The sequence below is a fragment of the Pan troglodytes genome, chromosome 2 (assembly GCF_028858775.2).
Source record: "Pan troglodytes isolate AG18354 chromosome 2, NHGRI_mPanTro3-v2.0_pri, whole genome shotgun sequence".
NCBI lineage: Eukaryota > Metazoa > Chordata > Mammalia > Primates > Hominidae > Pan > Pan troglodytes.
Window position 1 is genome coordinate 70,155,322 of NC_086015.1, and position 15,251 is coordinate 70,170,572.

The window sequence follows — 15,251 nt, forward strand, 5'->3', positions numbered from 1 at the left end:
ATACATATATTATGTTGTTTTTAACTAAATGACATAGCAGTGGTTGTCTTCTTAAATGGTTAAGTTTTATAATATTTTATATTAATACAATTCGTAAAGATTTAATATATTAACTTAATTGTAATTTCTAGATTCTTAACTAACTTTTGAAACTTAGTTCTGGCTGGGTGCAGTGGCTAACACCTGTAACCCCAACACTTTGGGAGGCCGAGGCGGGAGGATCTCTTGAGCCCAGGAGTTTGAGACCAGTCTCAGTAACATGGCAAAACCTTGTTTCTATAAATAATTAAAAAATTAGCCAGGCATGGTGCCATGTGTCTGTAGTTCCAGCTACTTGGGAGGCTGAGGTGGGAGGATCACCTGAGCCCAGGAATCTGTGGCTGCAGCGAGTGGTGATCATGCCACTGCACTCCAGCCTGGGTGATGAGAGTGAGACCCTGTCTCAACAAAAGGAAAAAAAAAAACTTAAGCCCAATTCAATTAATAAATTACCCTTAAATGCTTGTAATTTCTAAAAGAAAAAATACAAAAACTGCTGACTAAATATAATTTTAACTTACCCTTATTAAAACATCAGTAGACTAATAAAATATAAAAATACCTTTGGGTGCTAATACATAGATGTTTGATTTTGCGTTTTTAAATTTTTAAAATAATGGGAGATAAATGCTCATTAAAAATTAGAGCATGGTTTTAAACTGTTTCCCCTTTGGGTGTCCCTTATGTCTAGAGGAAAAAAGAAAAGACTGCTTACTTTAAAGATGCTAATTATTTTGGTATAGTTCATAAAAGTAATCCATTACATCCAGAATATTTACTGCAACAATTCTACAATGAATTGATTACATTCTAGGGTCTGCTTGTTGAGCTGACACAGTGAGTTCAGGTCGTAGTACTCTATAGGATTACTTTGAGTTCATCTGCTTATGTTTCTACCTCCCTCATTACACTGTGAGCCTTACAATGGCAGAGAATGAAATTATCCTTGTATTCCCTATTCCAAATTTAGCCCCGATACACAGTAGGCACTCAGTATTGTGTAATGGTAAGAGGCAAAGAGAAGAATGGAATATTCTATGCAGTTTATTTACCTTCTTCCCCTAGGCATGAAGTTTTATTAATAATGAGATAATTGACCTAATGATGCAATGCTAGAATTGTTGGACTTACTTATAGGAGGAAACTTGCATGAAAATAAAGAGAATGGGCCGGGCGCGGTGGCTCACGCCTGTAATCCCAGCACTTTGGGAGGCCGAGATGGGCGGATCACGAGGTCAGGAGATCGAGACCATCCTGGCTAACACGGTGAAACCCCGTCTCTGCTTAAAATACAAAAAAATTAGCCGGGCGTAGTGGCGGTCGCCTGTAGTCCCAGCTACTCGGGAGGCTGAGGCAGGAGAATGGAGTGAACCCGGGAGGCGGAGCTTGCAGTGAGCCGAGATCGCGCCATTGCACTCCAGCCTGGGCGACTGAGTGATACTCCGTCTCAAAAAAAAAAAAAAAAAAAAAAAGAAAAGAAAAAAGAAAAAGAAAAAAGAAAATAATGAGAATGGCTATTTGATAGAAGTATGAAACCTAAAATGCCAATATCATCAACTCCTGGGGGTTTATCCTTTCAGATTTTCAGTTTTCTGTTTTAAAAGCATTAATTAGAATGCTAGTACCCCAGAAAAAGCAAGAACATTGTCTATCTTGTTCATCTATATTCCTAGAGTCAGAACATTGACAGGAACATGTATAAGTTCGGCAAAGATTAGTTGAGAAATGACTTTGTTGCACCAATTCTGATTGCCGATGGAGGCTGGCAGCACTTTACCGAGTACAATATCATTTCAGTGATAGATTATCAATGTCTGCCGTGTGTACAGTAGGCAAAGTTAGGGTGCCTGTAACATGTTTGCCATGAATGTTAAACCACTGTTCTTGCCTTAGCTATCAGCCAACATTTTAAACAGCTGACTGCAAAGAGGAAGACTATGGAACTAGCAGGTAGGGAAGGGTATTGACTGGGAGGGTTAATGGGGCTCTGAGATGGAAACGTGAATCTTGGAAAACAGATTCTGCTGATTCCATGTTTGGCTAAGAACATTGACTTTCTTATTTGTTAGTTATTTGTTTTATTTGGGTTTTCCTGATATTAAAAGGTTAAGTTGTGCAACACAGCGGTGTTTTAACATTTCACTAATTGAATGAAGCCTGCAATGTGCAACAAAAAGATTTTTGTGTTTATTTATTGAGATTGTGCATGTACTATATTAATTTCACACTCCTTGAACATGTCTTCTTCTTCCAATTAGAAAGAAAAAAGCGTGGTGGAGGCTCAGAGTTTATTCCTTTGTGGAATGATTTTAAATAACAAATAAATGAATTAAAAATTTCCTGTCCCCAGAGTCTTACATCTTTCTCTGGTTAGGAAGCAGATGCACTCGTAGGTGTAGCTATTGTTCCAAAGCTAGATTATCTTAAGTTTTTGAGTCTAGTATTGGAATGGGGGTGCTTGCAGGTAATTGACTAAAATAATGAAGATAATTTGAGATATGGAGGGAGATATTTTGCAGCATAAACGCAAGGGTCTTGTGTCTACCCGCACTCAGAATTGCAATATCAACTATGCCAGTGCTATATAAAACAGGATTCATTCGTATTTGGACTGATGCATACTTTATTGCATAGCTGGGAGGCAGTTCAATTTTCTGTCACTTTGTCACACATGCAGTTTGAAGTATGAGAACTCACAACTTAACTCTTTTTGCCTCTCCTCTTCCTGAGTGGAGGCAGCCCCTTGACCCTGTGGAAGAATTATTTGTTTATTCAGTTAACAAATATCTAGCCATGGGCCAACATTCAAGCTTACATCCAACTAAGGCCATTTGTTCATAGGGCATCTGTCTTAATTTGGATCTCGTCTACCATGGACGCTGAGAGAAGGACTTGGGTGCAGGTAGCTTCTGCAGGGAGAAAATCCCTGGAAGCACAAATAAGAAAGTTTAAAAAGTGAGGCAGGAAAAGGGAAAAAATTGATAAAGTATGCATAATAGAGCAGGTTAGTGCTGTAAGCAACTATGTCTCAATCTTCCTGGGAACCTCTGAGAAACTACTGGAAACATATACAAAATATCCCCATCAGAGGGAAGGCTGGGATATTTATGAGTATACACCCACATATCTCAATTGTGCCTGCAAACTTCCCATGGTGCAAGAGAGAGGGCTCAGGTAGAGAAAACAAGAGACACTAATTCCTAAGTTGGCATGTTTTCAGTGTGCCAGGGACTGTCCGCCATAACTGTACGTCAACGCAGGCGAGCCAAGCAGATATGGGGCAGTGTATCTGCAACATCTACTAAAAAATCCTTACTTTCTCTACCTCGAGGCAGGGTCCATTTTGGAACCAACAAACTTCAGACTGAGGTAGATCCAGGGCTGCCACATATGGCTATTTAGGATTAGCCAGTTGTGCACCATTTAAGCCCAATGACTGCCAAGTACGTAGACTGTATTGTAATTATTACTGCCTGGGGCTGGGCAATGAAAAATCTGTAACACATTCACAGGGATGTCTGTATAATTGGCATCCCTTGGAGCCATGTAATGCACAATCTGCAAGGCTGTACATACTGTTTCTTTTATAAGAAAATCCTCTTATGAAGGGTAGGTGTTATTTTTTGGGAGAGTAAGTAAATTATTATAAAGCATTAGACAGAGGACATTTCAGAATAAAGGAGATTTCAGTTAACATATTTGCATCGCTCAGCAAGCAGTACTTACAGGTTCTTTTTTTTTTTTTTTTTTAGACAGAGTCTTGCTGTATTGCATAGGCTGGGGTGTAGTGGCATGCACTCCAGTAGTCACTGTAACCTCCACCTCTTGGCCTCAAGCAATCCTCCCATCCTTCCACTTCAGCCTCTCAAGTAGCTGGGACTGCAGGCATGCACTACCACCCCTGGCTAATTTTTCTTTCTTTCTTTCTTTCTTTTTTTTTTTTTACACGGAGTTTTGCCATGTTGCCTGGGGAGTGGGGGTGCTGGTCTGGAACTCCTGGGCTCAAGTCATCTGTCTGCCTTGGCCTCCCACAGTGCTGGCATTACAGGTGTGAGTCACCTCACCTGGCCTAGTTACAGGTTCTGTGTGGCGATCAGACTCAAAAGACTCCGTAGGCTTTAAAACCTAATACCATATTTTCTTAGCTTTTTAGATGGATACAGGACCACATGTATGGTATCTGTGCCTTATTAGGAGACCCAAATGCTACCCAAGTACCCGCCTCACCTACATAAGTCATGTCTAGCTGCCTCAAATACAAGGTACGTGTGTGTCACTTTAACACAGAGAAGCTACAGCCTCAGTTTTCCCCCCCATCCTTTAGACCATACTAGTCCAGTTCATGGGTCTTCCACTCTTGGTGCAGTTCCAACAATTAGGGGTTTCACGGCAAACAAGCCAGGTATAACCATCCACATATATCTTAATCTCCATTTGATCATTGTATTATATATTAAGATAATCTTAATTTCCAATGAGACAGTATTATGAGAAGACAGACTCCAAGCTTGTTTTAAAGGCAAGTCTTTGTTCAGCCCAGGCCTGAATGATTTTACTCACAACATTGTATATAAATTTGGATGAAAAAGAATACAGTGCTTATGAAACAATGGACCTCATCTGTAAATTCCTGCCCAAAGTAACTGACAAATGCTATAAATTTTAATGTAAACAAATGCATAGTTAAAACTAAATTATTTTCTCATTACAAAGTAGTCTTAATTGTAGAATACTTGAGAGCCAAGATAGGCACACAGTATATATTTTAGAAATGTATTTCTCAACTTTAAATCTTTCTTGTAACGCTTGTGCCAATTTTCTTGCCCATCTAATCTTTCTTTTACAGGAAATTGCAGAAATTGAGAAATAGAAGTGGAAAAGAATGGTGGTATAATAGACAATGTACTGTTGCTATTACCCAATTGTTGAGACAGTTTATCAGCAAGATAGAGGTAGCATTCTTGTGGGTTAAATATCCATTATACACTAGAACAAAGTAAACTGTGAGCACTTATGCAAGCACAGTGTTCTGTAAATACTAACTGATGGCAACTTATATATTGCATGGAAAAAGACTTTATATAGTTAAAACGCTACAGAAAAATGACTCCGTTTCCAAGCGATTAGTCAATGGTATTCTCACGTTTTGGAAACTTTTATTTTTAATCATTCTCTCTTAAGCTTTACTAAAATAAAAATCTAGATTTTTTTTTAAATCTTCGTATTTTACTTCTGCAAGCACCATAGAGTTTCATTGCTCATCATAATGACTTTTAAAAAGAGAGATGATTTTCTGCTCTTGTGAAATGGCCAATTTATTGCCAACTGGATCACAACAGAACTGATTTATCATTGCTCTAGTTGGAATCAGTTATGTCTCTGAGAGAACCTTTTTTTTTAAAGGAAGTCATGGCAGGCCAATGTCAGTGAACTCGGGAAAAGGCCCTGATCAGGGAAATTAGGAAAGAGATTTCACATGCCCTCTTGCCAGAAAAACATTCAAGTTGGCATTCTTTGTGTTTTGTCTGTCAAAAATATAGAAGCAAGGCAACCCACTTTTCCAGGACCCTCCCTGTAGCAGAGAGCTATTCTGCTTCTTTCGCCTATTTAATTTCTGCTCTAAACCTCAAAAAAATGTATATAAATATATATATAATATATATACACACACCTTTATATGGGTATATATATATACACATTTATATGGGTGTATATATATATTTATATGGGTGTATATATATGTATATATATATACATCTTTACATGGGTATATATATATACCTTTATATGGGTGTACATATATATATATACCTTTATATGGGTGTGTGTGTATATATATATATACACCTTTATATGGGTATATATATAAATGTGTATATATACATACACATATATATACATTTATATATATATACCCATATAAAGGTGTATATATATATATTTATGTACCCATATAAAGGTATATATATACACACACCCATATAAAGGTGTATATATATATATATATATATACACACACACATCCATATAAAGGTGTGTATATATATATACACAAAAAGGTATATATACCTTTTATATATATATACCTATACTTTTATAGGTATATAAAAGATATATATATACCTTCTATATTTTGACAGACAAAACACAAAGAATATATAACTATATACCCATATAAAGGTGTATATATATATGTGTATATACATATGTATATACACATATATATCTATATGTATGTATATGTATCTATATATAGTCACATAAAGATATATATAAAGATATATATAAAGGTGTATATATATAAAGGTGTACATATATAAAGGTGTATATATATATACTTTTATATGGGTATATAGTTATATATTCTTTGTGTTTTGTCTATCAAAATATAGAAGGTATATATATATCTTTTATATACGTATAAAAGTATAGGCATATATATAAAAGGTATATATATACACACCTATATATCTATTTTATATATATCTGTTTTATATGTATCTATTTTATAGGTATATATATAAATATATATATTTTATAGGTGTATATATAGGTGTATATAAATATATATATAAATATATATATTTTATAGGTATATATAGGTATATATTTTATAGGTATATATAGGTATATATTGGTATGGATATATATATACAACTTTTATAGGTGTGTATATATATAAAGGTATATATATATACACACCTATATAAAGGTGTATCTATACACACACACCTTATATATAGAGAGAGGTGTGTATACACACATGTATATATATACTCCTCTCTCTCTCTATATATATACATGTATATATATGTGTATATATATGTGTATATATATGTGTATATATATGTGTGTGTGTATATATATATATATGTATATATATATATATGCAGTAGTTTCCTGGGGGAAAGAATACCCTGAAGATGTCGATAGCAATACCAATCCCCTAGCATAGGCTTTTAGGAGTTTCGGATGCCTATTGGACCTTCCTGATGCACATCAGCTTTGTTATGGAGCTAAAGATGCAACTATGTATGGCCTCCTTCACTTCCTCCTTCCTCTCTCCTTCTCCCTTTTCTATTCCAGCAATTGAGCCTATATGATGTATCTGGGACTGAGTATTCGGTGGCAAACTTGATAGACATTGTCTCTGTCTTCACACATTTTTATAATCTGGTGGTGGAGACAGATATTAATAACATCAGCCCACAAATCTAGAATTATAGATTGCAATAAGTTCTGGGGAAAAAATATGATGCTATGGGAAAAAAGCTGGAGTCGGGTGATGTGAAGAAAACGACAATCTCCCTTAGGAAACCACATTAAGTTGAACTGTCAGTGAAGGATAACGAGAAATGTGGGAGTGGGGGTCGGCATATGCAAATGTCCTGAGGCTGAAGGTATGGACAACTGTGACTCTTTTTTTTTTTTCTTGAGATGGGGGTCTCACTCTGTCACCTAGGCTGGAGTGCAGTGGTGTGATCTTTGCTCACTGCAGCCTTGACCTCCAGCTCAAGCAATCCTCCTACCTCAGTCTCTCGAGTAGTTGGGGCTATAGAAGCAGGCCAACATGCGAGGCTAATTTTTGTATTTATTTGTAAAGATGGGCTTTTGCCATGTTTCCCAGGCTGGTCTTGAACTCTGGGGCTCAAGCAACCCTCCCACCTCAGCCTCCCAAAATGCTGGGATTACAGGCACAAGCTACTGCGCCCGGCCTTGACTCATCTGAGTTAGCAAAAAGCTGAGTATCGCCAAAGCTTTGTCAGCAAGGAGACGTGACTGGCGAGCTATGAAGGTAAAGCAACAGTCAGGGGCCAGATCACTCAGGCTAAAAGCAAACATATGTCTACTGAGAAATAAAACATGTGAATAGCGCAGAACTAAAAATTAATAGAGGCTTTGGCACTGCACCTGCATGGCACATTACTGGACAGCTGGTAACATGACCATGTCCTCTTGTAATTATGTGGGGAATGGTGGCTATTTTGCTATGTCAGCACCATTGGATCTGAGAAATGACAAAACAAAGGTATTCACTCATCTTTTACAAGAGATTCTTGAACTCTAAGAGGGGATTCACCTGGGGACAGATCAAGAAGATTGATGTTCGACCTGTAGCATTAAGCGGACTGTGTTCATTTAGGACACACAATGGTAGCTCAGAACAATAGAGGGGTTGTGCCCTTTGGAGTGGAGGCCTGCTGTTTGTTTGACAGAAGGTAATAAACAAAAAGACCACAGTGCCCTGAAGCTCTTTGGAAGGTTTGCAATGAGAAAGGTAAAAAATGGCAAACAGCCTGAAAGTGGCACGTAATCGTGAGGGAGCCGGTGAATGGAAATTCAAATCCCTATTATTCTTTTAAACTTTTCCGTACTGGGAAATTACCTGGGGTCTTGCGGCTCTTAATATAGCTTGCACTTATTGCTGCCTCCCCCTGTCTTTCCATCCAGAAACTCTTACTTAACAAAACAAAATGGCATTGAAGGGGGAGGAGAGAGCTTTGATTATTGGTTGATTAAGGAATGTTGCTGTGATGTGACCAGTTGAGAGAAAAAATTAAAAATAGAAAAAAAGTAAGAACATTGCCTATGTCAGCTTTTCTGTGAGACTGAGAAATTTCACAAATGTTTCACAAGCATTTCATTTTTGAAATCAAATATTTTAAATGCGTTCCATCTCTTCTGAAGAAAAAGTATGTCTTTTATTGTTGTAAAATATAACATAACATAAAAATGACCATTTTAACCATTTTTAAGCGTACAGTTCAGTAGCATTAAGTACATTTGCTGCTCAATGTACATGAGCAACCATCACTACTATAGATCTCAAGAATTTTTTCATCTTCCCCAACTGATACTCTGTAATAGTCTCCCCTTATCTGCAGTTTCACTTTCTGTGATTTCAGTTACCGAGTGAACCGAACCGCAGTCCAAAAATGTTAGGGTATTTTTAGAGAGTGAGTGAGTGAGAGACTACATTCACATAACTTTTGTTACAGTATATTGTTATGATTGTTCTACTTATTGTTATTATTTTTTGGAGACTGGGTGTCCTGTTGTCCAGGCTGGAGTGCACTGGTGCAATCGTAGTTAACTGCAGCCTGAAACTCCTGGGCTCAAGTGATCCTCCCACCTCAGCCTACTGAGGAGCTGGGACTACAGGTGCACACCACCAAGCCTGGCTAATAAATTTTTTTTTTTTCATAGAGGCAAGGTCTTGCTTTGTTGCCCAAGCTGGCCTCAGACTCCTAGCTTGAAGTAGTCCTCCCATCTCGGCCTCCCAAAGTGCCAGGATTACAAATGCAAGCCAATGTGCCAATTCATATTTTATTATTCATTATTGTTGTGCCTAATTTATAAATTAAGCTTCATAATCAGTATATATGTATAGGAAAAAAACCTAGTATACATAGGGTTCAGTACTTTCTGAGGTTTCAGGCATCACCCACTGGGAATCTTGAAATGTATCCCCCATGGATAAGGGGGATATACTGTATCCATTGAACAATTCAATGAACAATTCAATACTGTATCCATTGAATTCTCCATTTCCCCCTCCCCTAAGCTCCTGGCAACCACCATGCTACTTTTATCTCTATAAATTTGACTACTCTGGACATCTCAACCTAAATGGAATCATATAATATTGGTCTTTTTGTGACTGGCTTATTTTGCTTAGCATAATGTCTTCAAGTTTCATCCACATTGTAGCATGTGCCAGGATCTTCTTCCTTTTTAAGGGTAAACAGTACTCCACCATATGTGTAAATGTACATTCCATATTTTGTGTCCCCATTCATTTGCCGATTGACATTCGGTTGTAGAAAAAGTATCTGTTAAACACGGAGCAGAGGGACACAATCTTTTCCTTTTCTTAAATCATCTTACTTTTATTTTTTCCATTTACTGTCCTTTCCTTCTTTCCTTGTATCCTTTCCTTTCCTCTATCCTCCCTGGATAAAAGGAGGATAAAATGTGACTAAGGAATGTTACCACTGGGAATTTCAAGAACTAGGCCCGGCGCAGCCCAGGCACGGTGGCTCAGGCCTGTAATCCCAGCACTTTGGGAGGCCGAGGTGGGCGGATCACCTGAGGTCAGGAGTTCAAGACCAGCTTGGCCAACATGGTGAAACCCCATCTCTACTAAAAATACAAAAATTAGCCAGGTGTGGTAGCCCATACCTGTAATCCCAGCTACTAGGGAGGCTGAGGCAGGAGAATCACTTGCACCCAGGAGGTGGAGGTGGCAATGAGCCAAGATCATGCCACTGCACTCCACCCTGGGAAACAGAGCAAGACTCTGTCTCAAAAAAAAAAAAAAAAAAAAAAGCCTAGTAAAATGACTTTCTTTTAAAATATATATATTTAATGTAATTTTTTTTAGAGAAATTTTATAGTCACAGCAAAATTCAGCAGAAAGTATGGAGATTTCTCATATATCCTCTGCCCCCATACATGCACAGCCTATGACATTATCAATATTCTTTACCAGAGGGGTATATTTGTTACAATCAGTGGACCTGCATTGAAACATCATTACCCCAAATCCACAGTTTACATTAGGTTAATCACTCTTGGTGTAGTACTTTCTATGGATTTGGACAAACGTATAATAACATGTGTCCACCCTTACAGCATCATACAAAATAGTTTAACTGCCAAAAAATTCTCTGTGCTTCACCTGTTCATTGTTCCTACCCACAACATCTGTAGTCCCAACTATCCGGGAGGATGAGGCAGGAGAATCACTTGAACCCAGGAGGCAGAGGTTGCAGTGAGCTGAGGTCTTAACGCTGCACTCCAATCTGGGTAACAGAGTGACACTCCATCTAAAAAAAAAAAGGTAATTATTCATTAAAAAGATCATCTGTCTCAAAAAAAAGTAATTATTCATTAAAAATGATCAGTAATGCAAAAATCCCCAGAAATGTCAGAGTTTAGGGTTTGATATGGTCTGGATGTTTGTCCCTTCCCAATCTCATGTTGAAATGTGATTCCCAGTGTTGGAGGTTGAGCCTGGTGGGAGGTGTTTTGGTCATGGGGGTGGATCCCTCTTGAATGGCTTGGCCCCGTCTCCACAGTAATGAGTTCACATGAGAGCTGGTTGTTAAAAAGAGCCTGGCAGCTATCTTTCTACCTCTCTCACCATGTGACATGCCTACCCCCACCCCACCTTCTGCCATGAATAAAAGCTTCCTGAGGTCTCACTAGAAGCCAAGCAGATGCTGGTGCCATACTTGTACAGCCTGCAGAACCGTGAGCCAAATAAACCTCTTTTCTTTATATGTTACACAACCTAAAGTATTCCTTTATAACAATGCAAAACTGACTCACGTTAAGATTTTATTACATATGGCCACATTGCTCACCAGAAAAGTTGCTCCAACTCTCCCTCTAGAAAAAAATCCTTGCCTATTTAAAATGTTAAAAAATATGCTTTGTTGTTGTTTTAATTTTCATTTCCATGTTACTAATGAATTGAAAAATATTTTTTAACATGTTCATTATCTATTTGTATTTCTACTTTTGTGATCTTTACTCATTTTATTCTGTTGGTATTAGTGTTTTTCTGTTGAGTTATGGGAACTATTTACACTTAAAAATTTGATGTGATTATATACATTGCACATATTTTCCCTGTCAAATTTATTTTTATTTTAATTTTTAATAACAAAGCTATTAACTGAAAAATTTTTTTTGAGACATAGAAGATGTTTCTTTATCTCAAGAATAGAAAAATGTTTACCTTCGTCAGGCATGGTGGCTCATGCCTGTAATCCCAGCACTTTGGGAAGCTGAGGTGGGTGGATGGCTTGAGGCCAGGAGTTCCAGACCAGCCTGGCCAACGTGCTGAAATTCCATCTCTACTAAAAATACAAAAATTCGGGCATGGTGGTAGGTGCCTGTAATCCCAGCTACTTGGGAGGCTGAGGAAGGAGAATCACTTGAACCTGGGAGACAGAGGTTGCAGTGAGCCTAGATAGCGCCACTACACTCCCGCCTGGGTGAGAGATACTCTGTCTCAAAAACAAACAAACAAACAAAAAACAAAAACAAAAATGTAAAATGTTTACCTTTTTGTTCTATTATTATTATTAATTTTAAAATTTATTTTTATTTTTTGAGACAGGGTCTTGCTTTGTCACCCAGGCTGGAATGCAGTCTCATGAATACGGCTCACTACAGCCTTGACCTCTTATCTCAAATGATTGTCCTGCTTCAGCCTCCCGAGTAGCTGGGACCACAGGCACGTGCCACTGTGCATGACTAATTATTTTATTTTTTTGTAGAAACGAGGTCTCCCCATGTTGCCCAGGCTGGTCTTGAATTCCTGGACTCAAGTGATCCTCCCACCTCAGTCTCACACAGTTCTGGGATTCAGTACTATTTTAATAGTTTAATTATATCAGTGAAAAAATATGTAACCGTTTTAGGAGGCAAAGCGTAAGATGGAGATCAAACATTATTTTCTTCTAAATGGTTAGCTGATAGTCCCAAAAGCATTTATTGAAAGAGTCATCTTTTTCTCTCTCACTAATTTTAAATGTAAACATAAAGCCATATGACTGGTACTCTGTTGAGTCTATCACTTAAAGGAAAACTGACTTTTCAAACAGGACTTTAAAAATTTTTCATTTGACTTTCTTTCCATTATATATATTTACTAGCCTTTGCAGATGGATTGAAATAGTTCCAGGAATATTTTTATTGAAAATGATTCTAACTGTTGTCTTAGTCCATTTGTGCTGCTATAACAACATACCACTGACTAGTTAATTTGTAAAGAACAGAAACGTATTGCTCAAAATTCTGGAGGCTGGGAAGTCCAAGGTCAAGGTATTGGCAGATTCGGTGTCTGGGGAGGGCCCAGTTCCTGCTTCCAAGATGGCACTTTTGAACAGTATCCTCATGTGCTCAGGTGGCAAAAGGTGGAAGGGAAAAAAGGCTGATTGAATACTTTGTGAAGCTTCTTTTACGAAGACTTTGGTCATATTCACAAGGGAGGAGCCATCATGACCTAATTGCCTCCTAAAAGCCCCACCTCTTATCACACTGGCGATTAAGTTTCTACACATGAATTTTGGGAGACACATTCAGATCTTAACAAATACTATCGTATTTTTCAATAAAAATCAGTAACATGGAGTGGGGTGCAGTGGCTCCCACTTGTAATTCTAGGCTGAGGTGGGTGGATCGCTTGAGCTCAGGAGTTCAAGACAAGCTTGGGCAACATGGTGAAACCCCATCTCTACTAAAAATACAAAAATTAGCTAGGTGTGGTGGCATGCTTCTGTAGTCCCAACTACTTGAGGAGCTGAGGCAGGAAGATTGCTTGAACCCGGAGGTTGAGGCTGCAGTGAGTCGAGATGGCACCACTGCATTCCAGCCTGGGCAACAGGACAAGAACCTGTCTCAAAACAAACAAACAAATAAACAAACAACAACAACAACAAACAAAACAGTAACGGGGCTTGGAACTTAAGCCTAGTCCTGGTTGAAGGTTATGTCCTTGTTTTTTTTTTTTTTTTTTTTTTTTGAGGTAGGCTTAAATTATTTTTTGAGTTATGTCTTTGGTTTCTTGCTAATTTTTATAAATACTATTAAGATTTTAGAGCTTGTTTAAAAGAAAACTTGGCTTACAGTGATAGATTTAAGTGAGAAAGACAGGATTATTATAATATCACATGTATAACGCAAATCAGTGCTTACCACATTGCCTGTATCTTTTAAAATGAAAGATTTGAGAACATATGCTGCCTGCAATGTGGTGATAATGATGATGCATTGAAATACTCCATTTAAAAAGCATGCACAAGTAGTAATGAGTCTTTCTGCTAGCATTTCATGAAAAGGAAGCCCTAGGTCATGTTTGTAATATCTGTATTTCCTAAAAGGATTCCAGTGGTATCATGAAATACCTGGTAAAGCCTTTACCTTGCATAAAAGGAGAGACTATGTATTTCTTCTTGATTCTGAAAGGTACCTGATAAATTACATTTCCCTCCAAGTTACCAGAAAATGACATCAACACAATTTTTTTCTTGCAAAGTTAAAGACAACCATTGCATTGAAGAGGAAAGGAATTTTTTTCCTTAATTTTACTTCAAAGGATGTATTAAATCAAAATTAAAGGTATAAGTCTAGGTTAAATTTTCTCTTAGGGAAGGAATTACATCAAAAACTTCCAGGAACATTAGCAGCTAGAAATAAGATTTATTTTCACTTAGGAAGCTATAGTAGTATGTATCACAAAGTACTTATGCACCTTGATAACTTACCAGTCTCTCATTCATAATATTCAGAATCTCTAACTTAAATAGGAAAATACGGAATAAACCGAATATTTCTATATGACAAGCACTGGACTAAAACTTTCTGTGCATATATTATTTATTCCTCATCATCCTGCGAGATAGTAATATTTTAATCAGCTTTATTGAGCTATAATTTACATATACTTTTTTTTTTTGAGATGGAGTCTTGCTCTTGTCACCCAGGCTGGAGTGCTGTGGCACAATCTCAGCTCACCGCAACCTCCGCCGCTCGGGTTCAAGCGATTCTCCTGCCTCAGCCTTCTGAGTAGTTGGGACTCCAGGCCCGCATCACCACACTCGGCTAATTTTTTCTATTTTTAATAGAGACAGGGCTTCACTGTGTTGGCCAGGCTGGTCTCAAACTTCTGACCTCAGGTGATCCGTCCACCTTGGCCTCCCAAAGTGCTGAGATTACAGGCATGAGCCACGGCGCCCAGCCTTATAGTTTATGTATACTAAGTACAACCATTCTAATTGTGCAAGTCAATGCGTTTTAGTAAATGTACACACCCATGCGACTACTACCACAATAATAACAAGAGAATATCTTCATGATTGCAAACTATTGTTTTGTGCCCACTTCATAGTCAATAGTTTGCCTCTACCTCCACCGCCTGGAAACCATTTATATACTTTCTGTCACTATAATTTTGTCTTTTCCAGAATTTCACGTAAGTGGAATCACAATACATGTAGTCTTTTTTTTTTTACATAGCATAATGCTTTCAGATTAATCCATGTTGTTTCATATATCAGTAATTCATGTCCGTTTATTGTTGAGTGATGTTCCATTATAAAGATGTATCATAATATGTTTATACCACCAGTTGATAGACATTCAGGTTGTTTTCAGTTTTTGACTATTATGGATAAAGCTGCTTTGAAATATAATGTAAA

General features: G+C 37.6%; 1 protein-coding gene across 6 annotated transcripts in view; it reads left to right on the forward strand.

Annotated features, from left to right (window-relative positions):
- SLC25A26 (solute carrier family 25 member 26) overlaps positions 1–15,251 on the forward strand; it is a 189,934-nt gene that overhangs the window by 12,536 nt on the left and 162,147 nt on the right. For 3 of the 6 annotated variants that reach the window (XR_010155636.1, XM_054680771.1, XM_054680772.2), the window contains one exon: positions 4,185–4,301. The exons of the other annotated variants lie outside the window; for them this stretch is intronic. The gene's annotated coding sequence lies outside the window, so the exon portion shown is untranslated. The remainder of the gene's footprint in view (positions 1–4,184; positions 4,302–15,251) is intronic. 6 annotated transcript variants of the gene reach the window in all.